The 10,813-nt window shown below is 47.8% G+C and overlaps 1 protein-coding gene across 8 annotated transcripts in view; it reads right to left on the bottom strand.

Moving 5' to 3' along the window:
• Positions 1-10,736, bottom strand: part of ATP6V1E2 (ATPase H+ transporting V1 subunit E2) — a 75,647-nt gene extending 64,911 nt beyond the window's left edge. For 5 of the 8 annotated variants that reach the window (XR_006059205.2, XR_009599840.1, XM_060412208.1 and 2 more), the window contains exons 1-2: positions 10,554-10,736; positions 9,368-9,554 (exon numbers count right to left, since the gene is read on the bottom strand). The gene's annotated coding sequence lies outside the window, so the exon portion shown is untranslated. Of the gene's footprint in view, positions 1-120; positions 9,220-9,367; positions 9,555-10,553 lie in introns of those variants that run through there. The other 3 variants (XM_027966879.3, XM_012172264.4, XR_001434307.4) reach the window with 2 other exon arrangements.
• Positions 10,737-10,813: the final 77 nt, after the last annotated feature.

The following is a 10,813-nucleotide window of genomic DNA, read 5'->3' as shown; positions in this document are numbered from 1 at the left end:
CATATACGTGATGCATACGTACATACACATTCTGGTGCCCAGTGGAAATGTATTTAACTGTGATTTAACATATAAAACCAAAGAATTGATACTTTTGAACTGTGGTGCTGGAGAAGACTCTTGTGAGTCCCTTGGACTGCAAGGAGATCCAACCAATCCATCCCAAAGGAGACCAGTCCTGGGATTTCTTTGGAAGGAATGATGCTAAAGCTGAAACTCCAATACTTTGGCCACCTCATGGGAAGAGTTGACTCCTTGGAAAAGACCTTGATGCTGGGAGGGATTGGGGGCAGGAGGAGAAGGGGACAACAGAAGATGAGATGGCTGGATGGCATCACCAACTCGATCCACATGAGTTTGGGTGAATTCCGGGAGTTGGTGATGGACAGGGAGGCCTGGCGTGCTGTGATTCATGGGGTCGCAAAGAGTTGGACACGACTGAGCAACTGAACTGAATATACAAAACATTTGAACAACAGTGACCTCCGGATGTTCATGATGGTCTAGTGGCTAAAACTCTGTGCTCCCAACGCAGGGGACTTGGGTTTGATTCCTGGTCAGGGAACTAGATCCCACATACTGCAACTAAGACCCAGTGCAGCCAAATAAATAGTACTTTTAAAAACAAAACAACAACAAAAAACTTTGACCTCAAGTTAATTGAATCCAACCTCCTTAGAAGGCAACCGGTATTACTCAAGCAGACCCTGGAAATTCTCCCTCAATCGATTTATGAAAGTATTCATCCCCAAAACACACCTCTTCTAGGTGGGGATGGGGATGGGTAGAAGTGGTCTGAGATTCTGGCTACATGATGTATGAAGAGCATGGTCAAGCAGGCATATCCAACTTTTTGTCAGCCCACGTACTGTAGCCTGCCAGGCTCCTCTGTCCATTGAATTTTCCAGGCAAGAATGCTGGAGTGGGCTGCCATTTCTTCCTCCAGGGAATCTTCCTGACTCAAGGGTTGAACCTGTGTCTCCTATGTCTTCCTGCATTGGCAGGCAGAGTCTTTATCACTGAGCCACCTGGGAAGCATGAGCAACTTACATGGCTAAAATCTACTGAGCATGCCCCCAGGGGCTGGGCAGTCACAGGACATCATGGGATGGTAACTGAAGTTAGGAACCAGGCTGCCCCTGAAGTAAGAGGCCTCTCTCTGCCCTGGATGCCCCCATGGACCATAACTGGTGTCATGAGAAGTGCAATGGATGGAGCATCAGAGGTAAAGGGTTCAATCCTGATGTCACTCACAGGCTGGGTGATCTGGATAAGGGCTCACAATCTGTTTGAACTCCCTCTGGATAAAGACACAAAGCCTCATCTGTTTACAGAGAGGGTGTTAAGGAGGAATTCTGTGAAAGCCAAATGCAGTGAGGAGTTACAAAGCTGTGTTAAATGCTAGGTGAACCACAGGTATCCTCATTCACAAAACACCACCCCAATCATCCTGCCCTTCCCAGAACCTCAAGCTGCTTTGAGGTAGGAGCAGGCCAGTAGTCAGAGCCCTAGAAAGCCTCCAGGCAAGTGGAGGGTGGGCTTGAGGTCATCCAGGAGCCCCAGGACACAAGCTTTTCCGAGGCAGCTGGCTGGCCAAGTCTCCAGCTGGTGGGCCACGGTCAGGGACAGCCTAGAAAGAGCAGATGCTCTGCTTGTTCAGGAACATCAGGAGCAATGTTTGCTACCAGTTCCCAGTTCAGGGGATGCATTCAGATGCCAAATGCTCCTCTAGTATTGACTTAATGCTCGCTGCTATAGGTCCTGACTAGCTTCACCTCTGCTAAGAGACACAGCTCAAGCCCAGAAGCAGGGAAGCTACTGGCTTGCAAGGAAGAGAGTGTATCCACTCAACTGTGTCCCTCACGGTGCACAGGGACTTCCATATGACATAGTTGGGAAAAGTGCTCTTTCTGACCCCCTCTGCGCTCATCTTAACACTTTGCCCAGAGATCAAACCAGTCAATCCTAAAGGGAATCAACCCTGAAGATTCACTGGAAGGACTGATGCTGATGCTGAAGCTGAAGCTCCAAGCCACCTGATGCAAAGAGCTGACTCACTGGAAAAGACCCTGATGCTAGGAAAGATAGAGGGCAGGAGGAGAAGGAGGCAACAGAGGATGAGATGGTTGGATGGCATCAGTGACTCAATGAACATGAGTTTAACCAAACTCTAGGAGATAGTGAAGGAAAGCCTGGTGTGCTGCAGTTCATGTGGTCGCAAAGTATCGGACACAACTTAGCGACTGAACAACAGAGTCCAATACATAGCATTTAAGCATTATCTGTTGGACTCATAGATAAATGGATGGATAGTGAGGAAAGAGCCTTCTGTATAGACTGTCACAATCGGAGGGATCTGCAACTCTTTTTCAGATAGAGGAGAGAGGAATGTGAAGAGGTGCTGCAGTGGTTGTCCCAGGGAGATACCTCTTCCTATTCTACCCACAAACTTGGAACATAGAGCTCAATAAGAATTTAACTCCCTGTGGCGTTTCACTTTGTGCCTGCACATGAGTGGAAACAGTGACAGATTTTATGTTCATGGGCTCCAAAGTCACTGCAGACACATGACTGCAGCCATGAAATTAAAAGACACTTGCTCCTTGGAAGGAAAGTGATGACAAACCTAGATAGCATATTAAAAGGCAGAGATATCACTCGGCTGACAAAGGCCCATATAGTCAAAGCTACGCTATTTCCAATAGCCATGTGAGAGTTGGACCATAAAGAAGGCTGAGCGCCGAAGAATTGATGCTTTCAAACTGTGGTGCTGGAGAAGACTCTTGAGAGTCCTCTGGACAACAAGGAGATCAAACCAGTCAATCCTAAAGCAAACCAACCCTGAATATTCATTGGAAGGACTGATGCTGAAGCTGAAGGTCCAATACTTTGACCATCTGATGCAAAGAGCTGACTTGCTGGAAAAAGACCCTGATGCTGGGAAAGATTGAAGACAGGAGGAGAAGGGAGGACAGGAGAAGGGAGCAACAGACGATGCAATCGTTGGATGATATCACCGACTCAATGGACAAGAGTTTGGGCAAACTCTGGGAGACAGTGAAGGCCAGGGAAGCCTGGCATGCTGCAGTTCATGTGTTCACACACAGTCGGACACCACTTAGCAACTGAACAATGAGCAACTTAGCATAAGCAACAGACTCAAGAGACTACTTCCTCCTCTCTGGTACTCAGTCTTGAAAAGTCTCCTCAACTCAGCAAGACCACTAAGGTCAACTTTGGCTCAACTGTGCACTGCGATTCAGAAAGTACTTCCAGCAGAAAGGGTAATAGAGTTTGCCTCGTTTGTTCCTTTCTTTCAGAAATCACAGTCCTGAGCTACATTCAATGTCTAAAAAGAGGGATTTAGGTATGGTAGAAGTTGGAATCTCTGCTCGCACTGCGTGAAGCACATTGAATCAAGCAATCCAGTCCTCCAATATCTTCTCAGGAGGCTGGAGTTGTGAGCAACAGAAGCTGGAAGTGGTGAACAGAACAGAAGAGGAAATTTTAAGGATCATGCTTGGCTCACAGGATGGTGGCAGGCTAGAGAAGCTGCTCGGGACTGTCATTACAGGAACCACGCCCAACATATGCCTCAGGACCTGCTCCCATGAGAAAACCACTTCTGGTATTGTTGCTGCCAACAAATTCTAGATAGTCAGTGTATACAGTAGTCACTTCTGCACCAGGAACTCAATTACACCACAACCAACACCACCACCCACCCTACGTGCTACTTCCTGTATTCAGCACTGAGTTGTGGGCCCAGCACCAAAGCTGCAAGAGTGTGCTCTGTATTTAACTGTAGTCACTCCAGCTCTTGAGTCTGACAAGGAAAGCAGGAGGCTGTAACAGCTTCCACAAGAGTGATCTTTTTCTTCCCACCAAGACTTACAAAGTGGAAGATTCCCCAAATTCAAAATGTGCTTATAACACTCAGTGACCACAGGATCCACTATGGAAAAATAATCATCAACAAACCTTGGATGGTTTTCTGGTACTGTTAGAACTGAAGCCTGGAATAAAATCATTAATTTCCTTTCTGGAAGATGGATCTATGATCTGGCCTCCTTTGAACCTTACAGGAGGTGGCCACTCCCAGATCATAGATGTATTCTGTACCAGCAGCCTCTAAGAAGTGTCCTTTTCTATGATTCAGCAATGGTGGCAATGCCACCTGTTATAATGACTGGTCTCCTGACCTAGGCTGCAGCAAAAGATGGTTAGAAATGAAGATGGGAAAACATTATTAAGGGTGCTTGAGCTAAAATTCTCAGCGGCTTGGATTTACTTCTGAGTTTCTGGTATGTAATGAGCTGGAAAAAAGGAGATCTAGATGTATTCTAGAAACATAACTAGAAGTGAAATCAAGTGAGCCAGATGTATTGGATTTTTTAAATCATCCTGATCATCAGGAACCACTGATCTTTAAGAAACTGCTGCAGTGTTTAAACCATTAACATCTCAGCTAAAAAATAGTGTAATACATTACATCTGACCCCTTAGAGAAAAGGATGCAGATGGGAGGTTTTAGTGGTAGGGAGAAAAAGAGGAATAGGCATGGCACACAGTGTGATGCTACAGATGTGGGCCAGGTGGAGTCTGGGAAGCAGGAGAGCCCTGGGGAGTGAAGAGGCTGCAGTCTGAAAAGACTGGGCAAGCATGGAGGAAAGAAGCATAATTGACGAGCAGAGGAGGGACTTTCTTGGTGGTCCAGTGGCTAAGACTCTGGGCCTCCAATGCAGGGGGCCTGGGCTTCAATCCCTGGTCGGGGAACTAGATCCCACATACTGCCAACTAAAGATCCTGACGGCTGCGACAAAGATCAAAGATCCAGTGGGCTGCAACTAAGACCAAGTGCAGCCAAATGAATAAGAGCAGAAGGAACCAGGTAAAAGAATAATTACCATTTTACCTCCTTGCCAACAACTCCAAGAAAGAAGTTTGAAGGGGGAAAGGAGTAACTACTGTCAGCCAAGAATTAGGGACTCACACCAAGCTTGGATTCACGTAGTGACAAATCAACTGACTGAAATTTAGAACGAATCACAGATTTGACTTGGATCCTTCTCACCTCCTTCTTCCCTTGAAATCTGCTTTTTCTTTATTTCTAGTATAGCTTGGGGAGACCTTGAATCTTTGACTGTTGGCAACAATCCAGGGATAATAGGTATTTTTGGTTGCCTCCCCAGCATATATTACCCACCATGCCTACTGTCCACTGTACAGGAAACACAGAATTTGAGGGGGAATAAATCTCTGGCCTTGGGGTGGGCCCTGACAGGCCTAATAAGGATAGTTCCAAGCCCCTGTCCCAGCAAAGGTTGCTGGGACAGCCAGTAGCCCAGGCCTAAGGCAATGAGCATCTGACATTCTGCTGGCCACCGTGATGAACTCAGCTAATCTGATGAGAGGAAGTCCAAGAATTTTGTGTATTAAGTGAATCAAGAGAAGCTCTCTCTCCTCCTGGGCAGTGTGGTATATGGGTGGTAATGCCTGGACCTGGTATAACCATTTTGTTTTCAAGAGAGAAAGCAACATAAGTAGGACGCTGACCCAGAGAGAAGAGAAAAACTGAGAGAAGTGCAGGGAAAAAAAGTTGATTCAGGGTTTTGATCAAGCCATACTTGAAGCCTGAGCTACTTCTGGTTATTTTCAATCAAAGAAGTCCATACATTCCCTTTGCTGTTGAAACCATTTGGGGCTGGCTTTCCTTTTACTTGGAACCCAAAGCGTCATGACACCAAATGATCTACTGGAATCCAGTTGTCCATTTCTGGAGTAAATGGGAAGGGGACACAAACAACATGACTGAAAGCAAATTTACATTTTAGAAACTTAGTGTCCTTCTGGAGTTCTACTCTCAGCTTGGTTTAGGCAGTTGGCCACATGTTTAATCATCAAGAGGAGACCAGTAAGTTTTGAAAAGTTAGGAAGAAACCTAAAGAAGTAAAGAGGATAAAACAGAGAAGATTTAAAAGGAAGAGAGAGAAGGGATATGTCAATGGAATCATAACATAGACACCTCAGAGTATCCCAGCCCTTCTCTGCGTTACCAAGCCCTGTGAACTTGGTCATCTAAACTTCCTGCTTCCTCTTCATGTTCACAGCCATGCCTGATCCAGACCTTCTTGACCTCTCTCCTCCTCACTTTCTCTGCCTTCACTCTGGTCCCTTCTAAATCCATGTTATATACCACTCCCAGAGTGATCATCTCAAAAGATAGCTCCAAACTTGTCATTTCCAATGGAAAACTTTTAATGCCTCCTTCCTGTAGAACACGGGAAACAGCATGAACTCAGATCAATTATTTTGAAAGCTGGCTCTGCCACTTAGCAGCTACATGACTTTGAGTAAATGTCTTAATTTCTCTGCACATCATCTATCTTGACTGTAGTGATAATACTATCATAGACAAGATTGCTTACCAGTGACAGAAAATCAATCTACACCATCTAGGCAAAAAGGAAGGGAGGACTTATTAAATGACCAACTGAAGTCTGCTAGTATACAACAGAGTTTCAGGGATACCCAGAATCAGGAACTCACAGATATCCTGTGTCATGCCTGCCACTTTTAAGGGGGATGGGTGGAGAGCATCTCTCTCCATTTTTGTTTCTCTGTGCATTGTTGCTTCATTCCCTTGAGTTGACTATTTTGTAAATGTCTGAAACATGAAGCAGGAATGACCTACTGCCTTTAGGCTCTTATCTTCCAGTTTAGTTAGTACCAGTTTTAAATCCCAAATTCAAACTTCTCAAGAAGGGTTCTGGTCATCCCATCTGGCGTCAAGTGCCCAGGGCTAATTAATGGAGGTCAAGGACAGGATGTGTAAGAAGAGGGCATCTACCATTTAACCATATGATCAGAACTTCCCTGGTGGTCCAGGGGTTAAGGCTCCATGTTCCCAATGCAGGGAGCCTGGGTTTGATTGCATGCCACAACTAAAAGATCCTGCATGCTGCAACTAAGACCTGGAGCAGCCAAATAAATCAACAGGTAAATGTTTTTTTAAAGAGAAAATAAACCACACGATCACAGAAAGAACGTGTAACACAAGCAAAGGGTGTTGTTTTGGATAGAGAAGCCAATAGGTATTCTCTATGAATTTTATTTTGCGTGGCTATTTTGGGGGTGTAATAGGATGACCCATGAAATGAGCAGCAAATACCCAGGACAGTGCCTGGGCACAGTACACAGCGATAGCACACAGCAAATCCTCCTTTCCTCCCTTCCTCACAGCCTTACTCCCAGAGCCACTGTTTACCTAGCTAGTGCCTTTGTCTGGATAGCAAGGAGATCAAACCAGTCCACTCCTAAAGGAAATCAACCCTGAATATTCATTGGGAGGACTGATGCTGAAGCTGAAGCTCCAATACTTTGGCCATCTGATGCGAAGAAATAACTCACTGGAAAAAGACCCTGAGCAGCCTCACTGAAAGCAGGAGGAGAAGGGGATGACAGAGGATGAGACAGTTGGATGGCATCACTGACTCAATGGACATGAGTTTAGGTAAACTCTGGGAGACAGTGAAGGACAGGGAAGCCTGGCGTGCTGCAGTCCACAGGGTCGCAAAGAGTCTGACATGACTTAGTGAATAAACAACAAAAACAAATTAAAAAGGTGTCTCTCTTTGGGTGGATGCCACCCCACAGGCACAGGTCTCATAAGCAGAAGTTGCCTCTGTGATAAAAACTTGCCCCTTCTTCCCACGTACACAGCCTTAGGCCAGGGTCATGGCTTTGCAGGTATCACGTGGGCCTTCCTGGGTATCCTATTTCTCCCTCTGCCTTTGTGCAGTGCATAGACTGCCCAGCCCAGGTTGGCCCTGCATGCCCTGAATGTGGCATCCAGAGGCCCACGGCCTGGTGGCATCACACAGTTCTCAATTAAATACAAATCAGTTCTTTCACATCACTAATCCTGCATTCTGTCCACCCGACATGGCTCACCATTCCCAAGAAGTCGTGTGCTGTTCCTTCTTTCTGTCTTTCCCAGGCATTCTTATCTTATTTTAGTCCTATTAAACCCCAGGCCAATGACACCCTTCTGCACACCCAGAACTAGGTCCTAACAGCCTCCCTGCACTTCCCAAAGACTGTTCTCCATCCCCTACCACAGCACTGAACACATTATATAGTACTTATCTGTTGAGATCTGTTTGGTCCTTCTAGCTAATCTATCAGTGAGCTGACCTGGGCATCTGAGATAATACTCCCCTCTGCCTCCTACTCCATATACAACTGGTGGAATCAACCCAGAGCTCGAAGTACTCCTGGCAGTCTGTTTTGGCTTTTCTACGGGCCAAAGGGATGAGGTCACCATCATCAATGAAGTCACCATTGCATGATTCATCTGACATCAGTTCCCCACTTGGAATGTCCTGATATTCCCAGAACTTCTCCCAAAGGATTCAAAACCTAGAGACCCTTCCATCTGTCAAGGTTCTGGAGCTAATCATCCAGCTCTCTGGATCCCCAGTAAATATCTACCCTTCTGAAAAGCAGCAAAAGAACTGAGAGGCTGGAGTCTTGAATGGAGGAAGCCTCCATCCTCCCAGTCCTGGAACAGACCTCATTATCCCTCATAAAAGCCTTCCCCATGTCTCTAGCAACTGGCCCAAAACCTTTACCAGGATCTTTCAGAGCACATTGTGAAGAGCTCTAGAGTTGTCAAAGGTCAGCCTTGATCACACCCTATGGACAAGCTCACATTTAAACCTGAGGCCCCGAGAAGAGGGGTGGCATGCTCAAGGTCACACTGCCAACTACTGTCAGTTCAATTGCTCAGTCATGTCTGACTCATTGCAACCCCATGGACTGCAGCATGCCAGGCTTCCCTGTTCGTCACCAACTCCCGGAGCTTACTCAGACTCATGCCCATTGAGTCCAATCATCTCATCCTCTGCTGTCGCCTTCTCCTCCTGCCTTCAGTCTTTCTCAGCATCAGGGTCTTTTCCAATGAGTCAGTTCTTGGCATCAGGTGGCCAAAGTATGAGAGTTTCAGCTTCAGCATCAGTCATTCCAATGAATATTCAGGATTGATTTCCTTTAGGATTGACTACTGTCAGAGTTGGAACCAAATGTCTTCTCTCGGCTGAGAGTATGCAGTAGCTCCTTAACCTCTCTTAATAGACTCCTTTCAGAATTCTAGTCCCAGCAAATGCTGCCTGAAGAAGTGGTCCTGCAGGCAAAGGAGGCAAGACCTCCTTTCTTCCCCTGTAGAAGGAAATGGCAGAGATTGGCCTTGAACTGAGATCTGACTTCAAGACACTGAACTGCCTTCCTTAACTGGGCATTCAGTACATATAAAGTGTCTTTCAGATTGCCTGCATAATCTAAAGCAGCTGGCAATGTAAATACTCACACTCAAACATGATGGAGGGGTCTGGTGAGACATCCAGTGGGACTCCACAAGGAACTTCTGAAAAGCCAGGATGTCTTTCAGGACAATGGAAATCAGATTTGGGATTTGAGAGTTGAGGCCTCGGAAGCATGGCGTGAGTACATAACTAACTGAGCATTTCCCACGGTGTGTTCCCAGAACCTGAATTCTGGAAAGAGGTGGAGACCTTTGGGTTAACCACTTCACCTGTCTGCGTCTCAATTTGTTTACCTACAATCTGAGAGAGATCTCAGGGAGACCGTATGGTTGACCTCTGCGGTGCCTCTCAACACAGCGTTTTCAGATCCTGTGAACTGATGACAGGAAGCGATTTATCTCGCATCAGCAAGGGGAGGGAGGGTGTGGTGTCACCGTGGAGTGTATCATCCCCGCCTTCCCTGTCCTCCAAGGCCTAAACTTAGAAGCAGCACTTTTGGCCAGTGAACAGATGGGTGTTTCCAAGCTTCGTCCAGGCGAGAGGGCAGGGGTTGTCGCCTGGCTCACTGGCCGCGTCTTTGAGCTCTGGGGTGTATCACTCCTCAGGGATCCCAACCTAACACCTTCGAGGGATACTGGGACTGTAAAGGGGCCTCAGAGAATGTCGCCTCTAGGGGGAGCACAGGTACATCCGCAGCATCCAGAGTCGCCCAGTCTACCTTTTCTGGCAAGGGGGACGGGGGGTGGAGAGTGCGTCAGTGGTTCAAGATGCTGTAACTCCCTTAGTCACCAGTTTCATAGCAAATGATGTGGACAGCATGGGTTGGGTTGGTGGAGGGGAAGGAGTGGAAACCAAGCCTCAGTTCAGGAGTTCCTACTTTCCAGCTCAGGGACTACCGCCACCCCTCCCCTGTCACCCTCGTGCGCCTGAAAAAAAATTTTTTTTTTCCCCAAACTCTCTTGGCCTTTCTTCCTTCCCGATTTCTAGTTCTATTGTGCATTTAGAGGCTAATAGAATGGATCCTGCCTTCCGGGTGGAGTTTAAATATATATGAATAATTTTGCACGACTATTGCGTCATCATAAAAGTCGTCGTGGACCCCCAAGAGGGCTCCACGTCTTCTCCCAGCTTCGGGGCCTTGGGACGCTTCTGGGCGCTGCGGGCACTTTCGCGAGGAGCCCTCGGCTCCGCCCGAGCGCGGGTCTCTCGGCCCCCCTCCCCCAGTCTCACCTTCCTCCCAGCTACGCGGCTCCTCGGCTCCTCCTCCACGCCCCCTCCCCGCAGCCCCCGCGCGGAGCCAAGCTAGGGTGAGCCGGCAGGGCAGAGCGGCGGCTGCGGGCGGGGCGCGGGGCTCTGGAGCCGGCGGGCGGGCGGGGGCGCGAGGCTGGCTGCCCGCAATCGGGGGAGGCGCCTGGGCCCGCCCTCCTCCGGGGCCCAGCGGGGAGGGGGCCCCGGCCCGGCGCGGGGCGGGGTGAGCCGCCTGGCCCCTC

The sequence above is a fragment of the Ovis aries genome, chromosome 3 (genome assembly GCF_016772045.2).
Source record: "Ovis aries strain OAR_USU_Benz2616 breed Rambouillet chromosome 3, ARS-UI_Ramb_v3.0, whole genome shotgun sequence".
Taxonomy (NCBI): domain Eukaryota; kingdom Metazoa; phylum Chordata; class Mammalia; order Artiodactyla; family Bovidae; genus Ovis; species Ovis aries.
Note: the sequence above shows the minus strand (reverse complement) of the source record. Positions and strands in the feature narration are given on the sequence as shown.